A 19,760-nucleotide genomic window follows, 5' to 3' on the forward strand; every position below is an offset into this window, starting at 1 on the left:
TAGGTTAGAAGTCACCCATGAGGGAACAAATCAAGTAAAAGAGTCTAAAATAAACATGCTTATACATAAATATGAATTGTTCAAAATAGAGCATGATGAGTCCATAACTGCTATGTTTACTCGTTTTACTGATATAATCAATGGTTTAAAGAGTCTTGGCAAATCTTATACTAACAGTGAACTTGTAAGGAAGATTCTCAGGTCACTGCCAAGAACTTGGGAAGCCAAGGTGACTGCCATCCAAGAAGCAAAGGACTTGAACACTCTACCTCTAGAAGAGCTTCTTGGATCCTTGATGACTCATGAACTTAGCATGATGCAACATCAAGAGGATGAAATCAAAAAGAAAAGAACCATTGCCTCAAATCCACAACTTCACCTGATTATGAAACAGATGACTCTGAAGATGAAGATCAGGATGAGGAGATGGCTCTCATCACCCGGAAATTCAAGAAGTTTCTAAGAAAAAGGAAAAGGGGATGAGAAAAAAATTCACAAAAGGGGATCAAAGCATAGAAAAGGAGAAAGATCAAACCCCTATATGCTACGAGTGCAAGAAGCCAGGACATTTCAGATCCGAATGTCCTCAATTGAAGAAAGGTCCAAAGAAATTCAAAAAGAAGGCAATGATGGCGACTTGGAGTGCGAGTGATGACTCAAGCTCTGACGAGGAAACCTCAACCGAACAAGCCAATCTTGCCTGATGGCACATGAAAATGAGGTAACTTCTGAATCCACTAGTGAATTTACTTTTGAAGAATTGCATGAAGCATTCTATGATTCAATTGATGAATTAAAGAAACTAGGAAGAAAAACAAAGAGCTGAAATTGGAAAATCAGTCCTTAGTGAAACAAGCTGAAATTCTTTCAATTGAAAAATTCACATTGATTCAAGAAAATCAAAACTTTAAGGATGAAATTAACAGGCTGAAATCTATAGTAGATAAGTTCACCTTAAGTTCAAACAAGCTAAATATGATCCTTGATAATCAGAAAGCTATATATGATAAGGCTGGACTTGGTTATAAACCCCTGAAGAAACAAAAATTTTTGAAGGATATTTATGCAAATTATTCAAGCAAAAAGCCTACAAATATTACTTGTTTTAAATGTGGAAGAATAGGACATAAATCATACACATGTCTTATTAACAAATATGCAAACACAAAGAAAATATGGGTTCCAAAAGGAACCATTCTGACTAACCTGAAAGGACCCAAGAAAGCTTGGGTACCTAAGACAGAAACTTGATCTGTGCTTGCAGGTGTGTCTAGCATCCCAAGAAGAAACAGGAAATGGTATCTTGACAGCGGATGCTCGAGACACATGACTGGTGATGAATCACAATTCATCACGCTTGATGCTAAGGATGGAGGGATGGTCACCTTTGGAGATAATGGCAAAGGAAAGATCATCGGGATAGGTAACATTGGTATCACTCCCTCCAAATACATTGAGAATGTTTTACTTGTTAAAGGTTTAAAGCATAACTTACTTAGCATTAGTCAATTCTGTGATAAAGGGTATAAAGTAAGTTTTGAATCATCTGTTTGCATTGTGACAAGTCCTATTAACGATGGCATTAAATTTATAGGACATAGGCATGGCAATGTTTATATGGTAGACTTGAATGATTTAACTAAATTAGACATGCAATGCCTAGTTTCCTTAAATGCTAAAATAAATGAGACTAGTTGGCTGTGGCATCGTAGACTTGCACATATTAGCATGCATTCTCTTTCAAAATTAATCAAAAAGGATTTAGTTCTCGGTTTGCCAAAATTGAATTTTGAAAAGGATAGAATTTGTGATGCATGCCAATTAGGTAAACAAACTAGAGTATCATTTAAATCCAAAAATACTATTTCAACTTCTAGACCTTTAGAGCTCTTACATATGGATTTATTTGGACCAACTAGAACCACTAGTCTAGGAGAAAACGATATGGATTTGTAATAATTGATGATTACTCTCGTTTTACTTGGGTTTTCTTTTTAGCTCACAAAAATGAAACTTTTCAAATTTTCACTAAATTTCATCAAAAAGTCACTAATGAAAAAGGGTTTTCAATTCAAAATATTAGAAGTGATCATGGAACAGAATTTGAAAATCATGACTTTGAAAATTTTTGTGATGAAAATGGAATTGGCCACAACTTCTCTGCTCCTAGGACACCCCAACAGAATGGGTAGTTGAAAGGAAAAATAGAACCTTAGAAGAAATGGCCCGTACCATGCTCTGTGAAAGCAACCTTCCAAAATATTTTTGGGCGGAAGCTATTAACACAGCATGTTACATTTTAAATCGTGCTTTAATAAGACAATTTTTAAAGAAAACCCCTATGAACTTTGGAAAGGAAGAAAACCAAATATTGCATATTTTCATGTTTTTGGTTGCCGATGTTTTGTATTAAATAATGGAAAGAAAAACTTGGTAAATTTGATGCAAAATCAGATGAAGCAATCCTTCTAGGTTACTCCTCCACTAGTAAAGCATTTAGAGTGTTCAACAAAAGAACCTTAGTAGTTGAGGAGTCCATACATGTTGTCTTTGATGAATCTAACGATCTTCCTTCAAGGAAGAATGAGGGTGTTGATGATGCAGATCCACTAATAGAAGGTATGAAGGAGATCACTCTGAAAGATTCAGCAACTCCAGAAGACAAGGATCAAGAAGATGAACAAAATGAGAAAGGTGAAGAAATTCAAGAACAACCTCAAGGTACAAATGACTTACCCAAAGAATGGAGGTATGTTCACAACCACCCTAAGGAATTAATTATCGGTGATCCTATGCATGGGGTAAAAACAGTTCTTCACTTAGAGATGTACTTAATCATTGTGCTTTTGTATCTCAACTTGAACCTAAAACTTTTGAAGAAGCTGAAAATGATCATAACTGGATTAATGCTATGCAAGAAGAACTCAGTCAATTTGAAAGAAATAATGTTTGGACCTTAGTGAAAAGACCTAAAGATTATTCAATAATTGGCACAAAATGGGTCTTTAGAAACAAGTTAGATGAGCATGGAAATGTAATTAGAAATAAAGCAAGACTGGTTGCTAAGGGATATAATCAAGAAGAAGGAATTGATTTTGATGAAACCTTTGCACCTGTTGCTAGATTAGAAGCCATTAGACTTCTACTTGCTTATGCTTGCTTTATGAAATTCAAACTATTTCAAATGGATGTTAAAAGTGCATTTTTAAATGGATATATTTCTGAAGAAGTATATGTAGAACAACCCCCAGGATTTGAAAATCATGCTTTTCCCAATCATGTCTTCAGATTAAATAAAGCTTTATATGGTCTAAAACAAGCACCTAGAGCATGGTATGAAAGGCTAAGCAAATTTCTACTAAATAATGGTTTCTCAAGAGGCAATGTAGACACAACCCTATTTATTAGAAGAAACCAAAATGATATGCTAATTATACAAATTTATGTTGATGACATAATTTTTGGGTCTACTAATGAATCCCTTTGTCAAGACTTTGCTAAGCTTATGCAGGGAGAGTTCGAGATGAGCATGATGGGAGAACTCACTTTCTTTCTCGGACTCCAAATCAAACAATCAAAAGAGGGAATCTCCATCACCCAAAGCAAGTACACCAAGGAACTACTCAAAAGATTTGGAATGGAGAACTGCAAACCAATTGGCACACCAATGAGTCCCTCAAGTAAGCTTGACAAGGATGATGAAGGTAAAAGCGTAGACTTAAAATACTACAGAGGTATGATTGGCTCATTATTATATCTAACTGCAAGTAGGCCTGATATCATGTTTAGTGTTTGCTTATGTGCAAGATATCAATCTAATCCTAAGGAATCTCATTTGAATGCTGTTAAAAGAATCCTTAGATACTTAAATGGTACACAAACTATAGGGTTATGGTACTCTAAGGACTCACAAATTAATTTGTTAGGATATTCTGATGCTGATTTTGCTGGATGTAAATTAGATAGAAAAAGCACAAGTGGAACTTGCCAATTTCTTGGAGTTAACCTAATCTCATGGTTTAGCAAGAAACAAAATTCGGTGGCACTGTCTACGGCTGAGGCCGAATACATTGCAGCCGGAAGTTGTTGTGCTCAAATCTTGTGGATTAAGCAACAACTCGAAGATTTTGGAATCAAACTTAATGAAACTCCAATAAAATGTGACAATACAAGTGCCATAAATCTATCTAAAAATCCAATACAACACTCAAGATCCAAACATATTGAAATAAGACATCATTTTATAAGAGAACATGTTCAAAACAAAAATATAATTCTTGAATATGTTTGCACTGAAAATCAATTAGCCGATATCTTTACAAAGGCCCTTAGTGAGGATAGATTCTGTGAAATTAGGAGAAATCTAGGAATTCTAGATCCATTTGCCTAAACTTCTCTTAATTATTATCAAATATTCTTAGAGCTCAATTTCCAACAACTATCCTGGTTCCAAAAGCTCAGTTTTATCACTCTAAAAACTTATCATTGAGCAAAATTCCTTCTCCCAAAATTTTGAATTTTTCTGGAATTTATTTGCATTTTTCCTGATTTTCTGAACTTCATGAGTCGACCCCCATGAGTCGACTCAATGGCAAACTTGTAAATCCCACCAACTTCCATCGGGTTCATTGTTTTTAAAACGGGAAACCCTGTTTATGAGACGACTCATCTTCTCGACGTCTTCCTTCCGAAAGCCATCCTCTCCAACTCTTTTTGCTCCAAATCCAAGGATCAATTCTGAGGCAATTCTCCCTCCTTCTCTCCACCAAAAATCGCCTCCTTGAAAAGGACTTTTCTGTGCTTTCTCGCAGTGATAGGCGCGGGTGGAACGTGCCCTAGAACTTCACCGTTCATTCAAAATCCACTTCTTTTCTCCACCAAAATTCTTGTTTACTCTTTTGTGATCCCTCCTCCACTGAATTCAAGTCTTCTTGTCTGTTACTTTTTTGGATATGGCTCCAAAGATGAAACTTTCCCAAAGGAGGAAATCAATCCGAGAGCCTGAGGAAATTGTCCGAAAGAAAAGGCATGCTCAGTCTTCCAGTATTCCCGATCCAGTTTCAGTACCTGCTCAAGGTCCCTCTCAATCCTCCAAAAGCCCCAGTGTAAATCTTCTTTCTGATAGAAAAGTAGAAACGGGAAAAATATAGATTTTTGGTTCTTTGAGAAAGAAGGCTTTACTTTTGCTACCAAGATCAAAAATCAAGGATGGGAACTTTATTGCTCTCTTAAGGAAGTCACCTATGTTGATCTAGTCAGAGAGTTCTACCAGAACCTAAATTATGGAAACGGGTCTGTGACTTCAACTGTAAAGGGGATTGACATCTGTTTGGATTCTAGGATATTGGGAGAGTTACTTCAGTTGCCTAGTGAAGGATACTCATATATGGAACTCCCAATTAAAGAAGAAGGGATCAGAATTATCTTAGGAGAAGATTTTTCAGGAAGTTTAAACAGATTGGAAGCAAAGCTACTGTCCATTGAGATGAGGGTCCTGCATCAGATTGTGACAAAACTATTCTTTCCTAGGAGTGGTAGACATGACTTACTATCTGGCAGAGATGTATGTGTCATGTTTCATATCATCACTCAGACCCCCCTAAACCTCCCTGCACTTATGATAGAGGCCATGAGAGAAACTTTGAACAGATCCAAGGCACACTTGCCTTATGGTATGGCCCTTACTAGAATTTTTAGGAGGTTTGGAGTTAGCTGTGAGGGGGAGACACCTACCAAGCTCTCACATGTGGACACTTTCAACCAACACAGCCTGCACCGAATGGGAATTACAAAGACTGTTGGTGGTTGGATCAAGGGCTCTGAAGAAAGAGCTGAGGAGAGAGCTGAGGAAAGAGCTGAAGACAGAACTGAAGGCAGAGTAGAAGAAGAAGGTCCATCTTCTCCTGTACATGATTTCAGGGCAGCTTCACCAGATACCCAGTTCATTCCTGATACTGAGGCTGGCCCTTCTGAGTTTACTAGGATGCCCACACCAGTGTATCAGCCAGAGAGCAGAACACCTCCATCAGAGTTCAGACTGGCTGATGATCAGATCGAGCATATATCTCAGCGTGTGGCTTCTTTGTTGTCTAGCCAGTGGAGTAGTACTTCTTTTGCACCTGGAGCTACTTCTTCTGATCAGACCATTACTCCCACATCTCCACTGTATTTCAGATGATTTCAGATCAGTCCGTCAGGATACAGCAGCTTGAGGATACAGTCTGGAGACTTACTGGCAGAGTTCTTGACTTACAGGGGCAAGTTCTTGCATTGGCCCATCCCCAGCCACAGGAGTCTACTATTGAGGTCACAGACCTCACTGCAGAGGCTGGAAGGCTCAGAGGAGCATTAGAAGGTGGATATGAGCTACTGAGGAAAGAGATCAGAGGATCGAGTGAGCATGCTACCACCCAGTTCACTGCTCTACTTCAATCTGTTTCCAGAGCACTGAACATACTTGATTCTATCAGACTCATGGTATCAGCCCTAGTATCTCAGCGTTCTCAGCCTCCCAGTTCATCTCGTTCTCCTACTCGTGGCAGAGGCAGACGGGGTAGAGGACGCACTTCTGATCCATCATCTTCTCATACCATATCTGATGACTCCGATCCATGATTTGTCTTGATCATTGACTTATCTTGATCTTTACTAGGTTCTAGGAGTTAGTATCTTGTTCTAGGATCTATACCTTGGGGCCATGTATTGACATTTAGCTGGTTGAATTTTATGTATTGAAACAATTATGATATTAATGAAATCATCTTTTACCTATATCTTTGTAATGATTATATTTTGGTTATATTTCAATCTCTGATACATCTATTGAAATATTATCTTCTCCTTGTTGTTGTTTGCTATTGATAATTGCTATATTAAGGGGGAGCAAACATCTGTGAAAAACTCTAAAGAGGAAGAAATTAAAGAATATTTTCAGAAAAGAAAAGAAAGAGTTAACTATGGTTGATGATGTCAAAAAGGGGGAGAAATTAAAATTAAACAAAAATTGAAATTAGACAAAAAGCAAAACCCTAAATTATGAGAAAAAGGGGGAGAAATTAAATTAAAACAAATATTGAAGAAATTAAACAAATATTGGAGAAATTAGACAAAAACAAGGATTGAAAGATTAAACAAAACTTTGAGAAATTTTGGTATCAAAATTTGGTATCAGACAGAACTTTAACAAAAAGTTATCCATCAAAAGCAAAATCATGAGTACAATGCAAATAAGTATTTTTTATATATAAGCTCTGATATTCAAACTTGCTTTTGAAATTTTACTCACCTTGATACATCAATAAGAAATTTGTTTTACTCTGATACATCCTACAATTTCTTTCAACTTGATCTGATACATGATAACATTTGATCCGATACAGTGTGAAGGTTTCTCTAATATATTATAACATTTGCTCTGATACTGTATGAAATTTTCTCTGATACATTAAAAATTTTCTTGCTCTGATACATTATAAAATCTTTTCTGATATCATTGTAAAAATTATTTTTGCTCTGATACATAGAAAAAGTTATTTATCTTCTCTTGCTCTGATATATCTTGAACTCAAAATGATCTAATACCCTTTTCAAATCTTTAAGAAAATGGACAAACTATTTTTGCATTTATATTACATGCCAAAAGAATCATACTCTTTTCAAGCATATACACCTATAATGGATTCTTTTGAAATTAATGCATTAACATAAATATTTTTGTTCATATGTTTTGTCATCATCAAAAAGGGGGAGATTGTTGCTCCTAGATTGATTTTGATGATTACAAAGCAGATTGAAGGGATACAATATTTTAAAATGAAAAAGTCCTTATGCTCTTCAAGGGCAAAATCATAATTTCACTAAAATCCTGATTTGATAGTATCATTTGGTAGAACAAATGATTTGAAATCTATTGGTGAAAATTTCATTGTGTTTGGACTTATATTTTTGAAGTTATGAAGGTTTGAAGTGCATGAGTCGACTCATGAGTCAACTCATGGCACTGTGAGCTGATTGGCACGCAAAAATTCTCCTTGGCACGCTAGTTTTCTGGCTTGGCACGACCTGTGAGTCGACTCATGAGTCGACCCACAAGGCATGAGTCGACTCATGAGTCGACCCCTGCTAATTTGAGCCAAGAAATTCCAGAAAAGCATTCTCTGGTTTTTGCAACAGAGGTCGACTCATGAGTCGACCCCTGAAGCATGAGTCGACTCATGAGTCGACCCCTGCGACGGGAAATGTCAGCAACGGCTATTTTTTTGCCCATTTTAATTGCCATTTATGCTTCCTAAAAATCCTCTAACGGCTCTTTATCTGCCTAAATTGTTTTCTCTTGCTTCTAATGCTACAAAATGCTTAATTTGATGAAAGAAATTGCAGATTAAATAGCGGATCAAACGTGAAATCAAATGTGAAGAGAAAAAGAAGAAAAAGAGAAGAACAGAAGAGAGGATCCGAAATTTGCAAGAAAAAGCCTGAGATCAACGAAATATCCATAGAGAAAAAGAGAGAGGATCCACAATATATCAGAGAGATTGTGAAAGAGAAAAGGAAGATCTTTCAAGGAGAGAATTCTTCACGCCTATCGTTTCAACCTTGATCTAGAGATCGTTCAAAGCTTTCAAGAGATCTTCAATCAACAATCAACCTCTTCTCAAGCGTTCAACCGTTCATTCATCTTGAGAAAATCTGAAAAAGGGGTTCTTCATTTGAGTAAAGCTTTTATTGTTATATTTGCTCATTTAAGGAGCTGTTATTGTATTAATCTGTGCTCTAAATATTCTTACTCTTTGTGAGTTTTTGCTCTTGTTTTTGGAGGATTTCCAAAACAAGGAAAGGTTGATCCGAACCTGAAATGGAGTGTTTTGGGTTTGCTTGTACCCGAGAAACAAGTGTTCTAGCTTGGGATAGCTAGGGTCGGAGTTTCCGACGTCTTGTATTCTAGCTTGGGATAGCTAGTGTCGGAGTTTCCGACGTTTTGTATTCGGGTTGAATACAAAGGATAGTGGATTGAAATTCCCAAGTGGGATCTTGGGGAGTGGATGTAGGTGCAAGGTTAGCACCGAACCACTATAAATCCTTGTGTTTGTGGTGTGCTTTATCGCTTTATCTTATTTCTTTATTATATCCTTGCAATACTACTTTAGGTAATTAATATTGATTTAAAGCCATTGTTTTGTTCTTCATAAGTTATTTGTTGGGCTTAAAATTTTTAGAAACCCAATTCACCCCCCCTCTTGGGTTGCATAGCTGGGCAACACCTTTCTAGTGAATTTCTCACATATCTAGCAGAGAATGGGATTCTCTCCCAATGGACTCCTCCAGAAACACCACAGCATAATGGTGTGTCTGAAAGGAGGAATCGGACTTTGTTAGACATGGTCCGATCCATGATGGGTTTTGCTAGCTTGCCGATATCCTTCTAGGGATATGCACTCGAATCAGCCAGTTATCTGTTAAATAGGGTTTCAAGTAAGTCTGTAATTAAGACTCCATATGAGATATGGATGGGACGTAAGCCAGCACTTTCAACCTTAGGGTCTGGGGGTGCCCGGCCTATGTCAAACGATTAGTCACAGACAAACTTGGACCTAGGTCTGATAAATGCTCATTCATAGGGTACCCTAAAGAGACAAAAGGATATTTATTCTACCATGCTGATGAACAAAAGGTGTTCGTCAGCCGTAAGGCAATCTTTTTAGAAAAGGAGTTCTTTGGTGAAGGAACCGTTGCCTCTAAGGTTGAACTTGATGAAGCTCAACAGGTAGAAGGACCGACACCAATAGCTGAACCTGAGTCGGATATGATTAGATCAGATCCGGAGCCCAATATACCTGCACCATTAAGGCAATCCAGTAGAGTATCGCATCAGCCGGACAGATACTACGGTTTCTTGGTCTGGGACGATGATCCCATCGAACTTGATGAGAATAATGAGGATCCGATCACCTATATGGATGCAATGCAGAGATCTGATTCCGAGAAATGGCTTGAAGCCATGAAATCCGAAATGGAGTCCATGAAGGTCAACGATGTATGGACATTGGTTGACCCACCTGAAGGGGTTAAACCCATTGGGTGTAAATGGGTCTTCAAAAGGAAGAGGGGCGCAGACGGAAAGGTGGAGACCTATAAAGCCGTCTGGTAGCCAAGGGGTATCGTTAACGTTATGGTATTGACTATGACGAGACATTTTCCCCTGTAGCAATGCTCAAATCTATTCGGATAATGCTTGCAATAGCTGCCCATCTAGATTATGAGATCTGGCAGATGGATGTAAAGACAGCTTTCCTGAATGGAGAGCTGACCGAAGAGGTGTATATGATACAACCTGAGGGGTTTACATCCACAGATGAGTCCAAGGTGTGCAAGCTTCAGAGATCCATTTATGGATTGAAGCAAGCTTCTCGGAGTTGGAACATGTGTTTTGATAAGGTGATCAAAACGTATGGCTTCATTAAGAATGGAGAAGAGCCCTGCATCTATAAATGGGCAAATGGTCCAGTTGTGGTATTCCTTATCTTGTACGTGGATGACATTCTCTTAATCGGGAATGACATCCCCGCACTACAGGGAATAAAAGTTTGGTTGTCATCACAGTTCTCCATGAAGGACTTGGGTGAAGCATCCTACATCCTAGGGATGAAGATCTATAAGGATAGATCTAAAAGGATGCTTGGGTTATCCCAGTCCATGTACATAGACACTGTGCTGAAGAGGTTCAGCATGGAGAATTCCAAGAAAGCTATTGTTGCTCCTAGATTGATTTTGATGATTACAAAGCAGATTGAAGGGATACAATATTTTAAAATGAAAAAGTCCTTATGCTCTTCAAGGGCAAAATTGTAATTTCACTAAAATCCTGATTTGATAGTACCATTTGTAGAACAAATGATTTGAAATCTATTGGTGAAAATTTCATTGTGTTTGGACTTATATTTTTGAAGTTATGAAGGTTTGAAGTGCATGAGTCGACTCATGAGTCAACTCATGGCACTGTGAGCTGATTGGCACGCAAAAATTCTCCTTGGCACGCTAGTTTTCTGGCTTGGCACGACCTGTGAGTCGACTCATGAGTCGACCCACAAGGCATGAGTCGACTCATGAGTCGACCCCTGCTAATTTGAGCCAAGAAATTCCAGAAAAGCATTCTCTGGTTTTTGCAACAGAGGTCGACTTATGAGTCGACCCCTGAAGCATGAGTCGACTCATGAGTCGACCCCTGCGACGGGAAATGTCAGCAACGGCTATTTTTTTGCCCGTTTTAATTGCCATTTATGCTTCTAAAAATCCTCTAACGGCTCTTTATCTGCCTAAATTGTTTTCTCTTGCTTCTAATGCTACAAAATGCTTAATTTGATGAAAGAAATTGCAGATTAAATAGTGGATCAAACGTGAAATCAAATGTGAAGAGAAAAAGAAGAAAAAGAGAAGAACAGAAGAGAGGATCCGAAATTTGCAAGAAAAAGCCTGAGATCAACGAAATATCCATAGAGAAAAAGAGAGAGGATCCACAATATACCAGAGAGATTGTGAAAGAGAAAAGGAAGATCTTTCAAGGAGAGAATTCTTCACGCCTATCGTTTCAACCTTGATCTAGAGATCGTTCAAAGCTTTCAAGAGATCTTCAATCAACAATCAACCTCTTCTCAAGCGTTCAACCGTTCATTCATCTTGAGAAAATCTGAAAAAGGGGTTCTTCATTTGAGTAAAGCTTTTATTGTTATATTTGCTCATTTAAGGAGCTGTTATTGTATTAATCTGTGCTCTAAATATTCTTACTCTTTGTGAGTTTTTGCTCTTGTTTTTGGAGGATTTCCAAAACAAGGAAAGGTTGATCCGAACCTGAAATCGGAGTATTTTGGGTTTGCTTGTACCCGGAAACAAGTATTCTAGCTTGGGATAGCTAGGGTCGGAGTTTCCGACGTCTTGTATTCTAGCTTGGGATAGCTAGTGTCGGAGTTTCCGACGTTTTGTATTCGGATTGAATACAAAGGATAGTGGATTGAAATTCCCAAGTGGGATCTTGGAGAGTGGATGTAGGTGCAAGGTTAGCACCGAACCACTATAAATCCTTGTGTTTGTGGTGTGCTTTATCGCTTTATCTTATTTCTTTATTATATCCTTGCAATACTGCTTTAGGTAATTAATATTGATTTAAAGCCATTGTTTTGTTCTTCATAAGTTATCTGTTGGGCTTAAAATTTTTTAGAAACCCAATTCACCCCCCCTCTTGGGTTGCATAGCTGGGCAACAAGTGGTATCAGAGCAGGTGCTCTAGCCCTTCTTTGATCTAACAATCAAAGAGCCAAAGATCTATGGCAACCCATGTTGGAACTTCTCTAGTCGAGGGGCAATCAACAAACCGACCTCCACTTTTCAATGGGTCTAATTACACCTATTGGAAAGCTCGGATGAAGATTTTTATACAAGCACTCGACTATGATATGTGGAGTATCATAGTGAATGGTCCTCACACACCCACCAAGATTATAGATGGTGAGGAGTCAACCAAACCCGAGAAAGAATGGGATGAGGTTGACAAGAAATTGGCACAATTAAATGCCAAAGCTATGAATGTTCTTTATTGTGCACTAGATGCTAGTGAATTTAATCGCATTTCTACTTGTACATCTGCTAAAGAAATATGGAATAGGTTAGAAGTCACCCATGAGGGAACAAATCAAGTAAAAGAGTCTAAAATAAATATGCTTATACATAAATATGAATTGTTCAAAATAGAGCATGATGAGTCCATAACTGCTATGTTTATCGTTTTACTGATATAATCAATGGTTTAAAGAGTCTTGGCAAATCTTATACTAACAGTGAACTTGTAAGGAAGATTCTCAGGTCACTGCCAAGAACTTGGGAAGCCAAGGTGACTGCCATCCAAGAAGCAAAGGACTTGAACACTCTACCTCTAGAAGAGCTTCTTGGATCCTTGATGACTCATGAACTTAGCATGATGCAACATCAAGAGGATGAAATCAAAAAGAAAAGAACCATTGCCCTCAAATCCACAACTTCACCTGATTATGAAACAGATGACTCTGAAGATTAAGATCAGGATGAGGAAATGGCTCTCATCACCCGAAAATTCAAGAAGTTTCTAAGAAAAAGGAAACAGGGGATGAGAAAGAAATTCACAAAAGGGGATCAAAGCATAGAAAAGGAGAAAGATCAAACCCCTATATGCTACGAGTGCAAGAAGCTAGGACATTTCAGATCCGAATGTCCTCAATTGAAGAAAGGTCCAAAGAAATTCAAAAAGAAGGCAATGATGGCGACCTGGAGTGCGAGTGATGACTCAAGCTCCGACGAGGAAACCTCAACCGAACAAGCCAATCTATGCCTGATGGCACATGAAAATGAGGTAACTTCTGAATCCACTAGTGAATTTACTTTTGAAGAATTGCATGAAGCATTCTATGATTCAATTGATGAATTAAAGAAACTAGGGAAGAAAAACAAAGAGCTGAAATTGGAAAATCAGTCCTTAGTGAAACAAGCTGAAATTCTTTCAATTGAAAAATTCACATTGATTCAAGAAAATCAAAACTTTAAGGATGAAATTAACAGGCTGAAATCTATAGTAGATAAGTTCACCTTAAGTTCAAACAAGCTAAATATGATCCTTGATAATCAGAAAGCTATATATGATAAGGCTGGACTTGGTTATAAACCCCTGAAGAAACAAAAATTTTTGAAGGATATTTATGCAAATTATTCAAGCAAAAAGCCTACAAATATTACTTGTTTTAAATGTGGAAGAATAGGACATAAATCATACACATGTCTTATTAACAAATATGCAAACACAAAGAAAATATGGGTTCCAAAAGGAACCATTCTGACTAACCTGAAAGGACCCAAGAAAGCTTGGGTACCTAAGACAGAAACTTGATCTGTGCTTGCAGGTGTGTCTAGCATCCCAAGAAGGATACAGGAAATGGTATCTTGACAGCGGATGCTCGAGACACATGACTGGTGATGAATCACAATTCATCACGCTTGATGCTAAGGATGGAGGGATGGTCACCTTTGGAGATAATGGCAAAGGAAAGATCATCGGGATAGGTAACATTGGTATCACTCCCTCCAAATACATTGAGAATGTTTTATTAGTTAAAGGTTTAAAGCATAACTTACTTAGCATTAGTCAATTCTGTGATAAAGGGTATAAAGTAAGTTTTGAATCATCTGTTTGCATTGTGACGAGTCCTATTAACGATGGCATTAAATTTATAGGACATAGGCATGACAATGTTTATATGGTAGACTTGAATGATTTAACTAAATTAGACTTGCAATGCCTAGTTTCCTTAAATGCTAAAATAAATGAGACTAGTTGGCTGTGGCATCGTAGACTTGCACATATTAGCATGCATTCTCTTTCAAAATTAATTAAAAAGGATTTAGTTCTCGGTTTGCCAAAACTGAATTTTGAAAAGGATAGAATTTGTGATGCATGCCAATTAGGTAAACAAACTAGAGTATCATTTAAATCCAAAAATACTGTTTCAACTTCTAGACCTTTAGAGCTCTTACATATGGATTTATTTGGACCAACTAAAACCACTAGTCTAGGAAGAAAATGATATGGATTTGTAATAATTGATGATTACTCTCATTTTACTTGGATTTTCTTTTTAGCTCACAAAAATGAAACTTTTCAAATTCTCACTAAATTTCTTCGAAAAGTCACTAATGAAAAAGGGTTTTCAATTCAAAATATTAGAAGTGATCATGGAATAGAATTTGAAAATCATGACTTTGAAAATTTTTGTGATGAAAATGGAATTGGCCATAACTTCTCTGCTCCTAGGACACCCCAATAAAATGGGGTAGTTGAAAGGAAAAACAGAACCTTAGAAGAAATGGCCCGTACCATGCTTTGTGAAAGCAACCTTCCAAGATATTTTTGGGCGGAAGCTATTAACACAGCATGTTATATTTTAAATCGTGATTTAATTAGACAATTTTTAAAGAAAACCCCCTATGAACTTTGGAAAGGAAGAAAACCAAATATTGCATATTTTCATGTTTTTGGTTGCCGATGTTTTGTATTAAATAATGGAAAAAAAAACTTGGTAAATTTGATGCAAAATCAGATGAAGCAATCTTTCTAGGTTACTCCTCCACTAGTAAAGCATTTAGAGTGTTCAACAAAAGAACCTTAGTAGTTGAGGAGTCCATACATGTTGTCTTTGATGAATCTAACGATCTTCCTTCAAGGAAGAATGAGGGTGTTGATGATGCAGATCCACTAATAGAAGGTATGAAGGAGATCACTCTGAAAGATTCAGCAACTCCAGAAGACAAGGATCAAGAAGATGAACAAAATGAGAAAGGTGAAGAAATTCGAGAACAACCTCAAGGTACAAATGACTTACCCAAGGAATGGAGGTATGTTCACAGCCACCCTAAGGAATTAATTATCGGTGATCCTATGCTTGGGGTAAAAACACGTTCTTCACTTAGAGATGTACTTAATCATTGTGCTTTTGTATCTCAACTTGAACCTAAAACTTTTGAAGAAGCTGAAAATGATCATAACTGGATTAATGCTATGCAAGAAGAACTCAGTCAATTTGAAAGAAATAATGTTTGGACCTTAGTGAAAAGACCTAAAGATTATTCAATAATTGGCACAAAATGGGTCTTTAGAAACAAATTAGATGAGCATGGAAATGTAATTAGAAATAAAGCAAGACTGGTTGCTAAGGGATATAATCAAGAAGAAGGAATTGATTTTGATGAAACCTTTGCACCTGTTGCTAGATTAGAAGCCATTAGACTTCTACTTGCTTATGCTTGCTTTATGAAATTCAAACTATTTCAAATGGATGTTAAAAGTGTATTTTTAAATGGATATATTTCTGAAGAAGTATATGTAGAACAACCCCCTGGATTTGAAAATCATGCTTTTCCCAATCATGTCTTTAGATTAAATAAAGCTTTATATGGTCTAAAACAAGTACCTAGAGCATGGTATGAAAGGCTAAGCAAATTTCTACTAAATAATGGTTTCTCAAGAGGCAATGTAGACACAACCCTATTTATTAGAAGAAACCAAAATGATATGCTAATTATACAAATTTATGTTGATGACATAATTTTTGGGTCTACTAATGAATCCCTTTGTCAAGACTTTGCTAAGCTTATGCAGGGAGAGTTCGAGATGAGCATGATGGGAGAACTCACTTTCTTTCTCGGACTCCAAATCAAACAATCAAAAGAGGGAATCTCCATCACCCAAAGCAAGTACACCAAGGAACTACTCAAAAGATTTGGAATGGAGAACTGCAAACCAATTGGCACACCAATGAGTCCCTCATGTAAGCTTGACAAGGATGATGAAGGTAAAAGAGTAGACTTAAAATACTATAGAGGTATGATTGGCTCATTATTATATCTAACTGCAAGTAGGCCTGATATCATGTTTAGTATTTGCTTATGTGCAAGATATCAATCTAATCCTAAGGAATCTCATTTGAATGCTGTTAAAAGAATCCTTAGATACTTAAATGGTACACAAACTATAGGGTTATGGTACTCTAAGGACTCACAAATTAATTTGTTAGGATATTCTGATGCTGATTTTGCTGGATGTAAATTAGATAGAAAAAGCACAAGTGGAACTTGCCAATTTCTTGGAGTTAACCTAATCTCATGGTTTAGTAAGAAACAAAATTCGGTGGCACTGTCTACGGCTGAGGCCGAATACATTGCAGCCGGAAGTTGTTGTGCTCAAATCTTGTGGATTAAGCAACAACTCAAAGATTTTGGAATCAAACTTAATGAAACTCCAATAAAATGTGACAATACAAGTGCCATAAATCTATCTAAAAATCTAATACAACACTCAAGATCCAAACATATTGAAATAAGACATCATTTTATAAGAGAACATGTTCAAAACAAAAATATAATTCTTGAATATGTTTGCACTAAAAATCAATTAGCCGATATCTTTACAAAGGCCCTTAGTGAGGATAGATTCTGTGAAATTAGGAGAAATCTAGGAATTCTAGATCCATTTGCCTAAACTTCTCTTAATTATTATCAAATATTCTTAGAGCTCAATTTCCAACAACTATCCTAGTTCCAAAAGCTCAGTTTTATCACTCTAAAAACTTATCATTGAGCAAAATTCCTTCTCCCAAAATTTTGAATTTTTCTGGAATTTATTTGCATTTTTCCTGATTTTCTGAACTTCATGAGTCGACCCCCATGAGTCGACTCAATGGCAAACTTGTAAATCCCACCAACTTCCATCGGGTTCATTGTTTTTAAAACGGGAAACCCTGTTTATGAGACGACTCATCTTCTCGTCGTCTTCCTTCCGAAAGCCGTCCTCTCCAAACTTTTGTTTTTGCTCCAAATCCAAGGATCAATTCTGAGGCAATTCTCCCTCCTTCTCTCCACCAAAAATCGCCTCCTTGAAAAGGACTTTTCTGTGCTTTCTCGCAGTGATAGGCGCGGGTGGAACGTGCCCTAGAACTTCACCGTTCATTCAAAATCCACTTCTTTTCTCCACCAAAATTCTTCTTTACTCTTTTGTGATCCCTCCTCCACTGAATTCAAGTCTTCTTGTCTGCTACTTTATTGGATATGGCTCCAAAAGATGAAACTTCCCCAAAGGAGGAAATCAATCCGAGAGCCTGAGGAAATTGTCCGAAAGAAAAGGCATGCTCAGTCTTCCACTGTTCCCAATCCAGTTTCAGTACCTGCTCAAGGTCCCTCTCAATCCTCCATAAGCCCCAGTGTAAATCTTCTTTCTGATAGAAAAGTAGAAACCGGGAAAAATATAGATTTTTGGTTCTTTGAGAAAGAAGGCTTTACTTTTGCTACCAAGATCAAAAATCAAGGATGGGAACTTTATTGCTCTCTTAAGGAAGTCACCTTTGTTGATCTAGTCAGAGAGTTCTACCAGAACCTAAATTATGGAAACGGATCTGTGACTTCAACTGTAAAGGGGATTGACATCTGTTTGGATTCTAGGATATTGGGAGAGATACTTCAGTTGCCTAGTGAAGGATACTCATATATGGAACTCCCAATTAAAGAAGAAGGGATCAGAATTATCTTAGGAGAAGATTTTTCAGGAAGTTTAAACAGATTGGAAGCAAAGCTACTATCCATTGAGATGAGGGTCCTGCATCAGATTGTGACAAAACTATTCTTTCCTAGGAGTGGTAGACATGACTTACTATCTGGCAGAGATGTATGTGTCATGTTTCATATCATCACTCAGACCCCCCTAAACCTCCCTGCACTTATGATAGAGGCCATGAGAGAAACTTTGAACAGATCCAAGGCACACTTGCCTTATGGTATGGCCCTTACTAGAGTATTTAGGAGGTTTGGAGTTAGCTGTGAGGGGGAGACACCTACCAAGCTCTCACATGTGGACACTTTCAACCAACACAGCCTGCACCGAATGCGAATTACAAAGACTGTTGGTGGTTGGATCAAGGGCTCTGAAGAAAGAGCTGAGGAGAGAGCTGAGGAAAGAGCTGAAGACAGAACTGAAGGCAGAGTAGAAGAAGAAGGTCCATCTTCTCCTGTACATAATTTCAGGGCAGCTTCACCAGATACCCAGTTCATTCCTGATACTGAGGCTGGCCCTTCTGAGTTTACTAGGATGCCCACACCAGTGTATCAGCCAGAGAGCAGAGCACCTCCATCACAGTTCAGACTGGCTGACGATCAGATCGAGCATATTTCACAGCGTGTGGCTTCTTTGTTGTCTAGCCAGTGGAGTAGTACTTCTTTTGCACCTGGAACTACCTCTTCTGATCAGACCATTACTCCCCACATCTCCACTGTATTTCAGATGATTTCAGATCAGTCCGTCAGGATACAGCAGCTTGAGGATACAGTCTGGAGACTTACTGGCAGAGTTCTTGACTTACAGGGGCAAGTTCTTGCATTGGCCCATCCCCAGCCACAGGAGTCTACTATTGAGGTCACAGACCTCACTGCAGAGGCTGGAAGGCTCAGAGGAGCATTAGAAGGTGGATATGAGCTACTGAGGAAAGAGATCAGAGGATCGAGTGAGCATGCTACCACCCAGTTCACTGCTCTACTTCAATCTGTTTCCAGAGCACTGAACGTACTTGATTCTATCAGACTCATGGTATCAGCCCTAGTATCTCAGCATTCTCAGCCTCCCAGTTCATCTCGTTCTCCTACTCGTGGCAGAGGCAGACGGGGTAGAGGATGCACTTCTGATCCATCATCTTCTCATACCATATCTGATGACTCCGATCCATGATTTGTCTTGATCATTGACTTATCTTGATCTTTACTAGGTTCTAGGAGTTAGTATCTTGTTCTAGGATTTATACCTTGGGGCCATGTATTGACATTTAGCTGGTTGAATTTTATGTATTGAAATAATTATAATATTAATGGAATCATCTTTTACCTATATTTCTACCTCTTTGTAATGATTATATTTTGGATATATTTCAATCTCCGATACATCTGTTGAAATATTATCTTCTCCTTATTGTTGTTTGCTGTTGATAATTGCTATATTAAGGGGGAGCAAACATTTGTGAAAAACTCTAAAGAGGAGGAAATTAAAGAATATTTTCAGAAAAAGAAAAGGAAGAGTTAACTATGTTTGATGATGTCAAAAAGGGGGAGAAATTAAAATTAAACAAAAATTGAAATTAGACAAAAAGCAAAACCCTAAATTATGAGAAAAGGGGGAGAAATTAAATTAAAACAAATATTGAAGAAATTAA

The sequence above is a fragment of the Elaeis guineensis genome, chromosome 13 (genome assembly GCF_000442705.2).
Source record: "Elaeis guineensis isolate ETL-2024a chromosome 13, EG11, whole genome shotgun sequence".
In the NCBI taxonomy this organism is placed as follows: Eukaryota; Viridiplantae; Streptophyta; class Magnoliopsida; order Arecales; family Arecaceae; genus Elaeis; species Elaeis guineensis.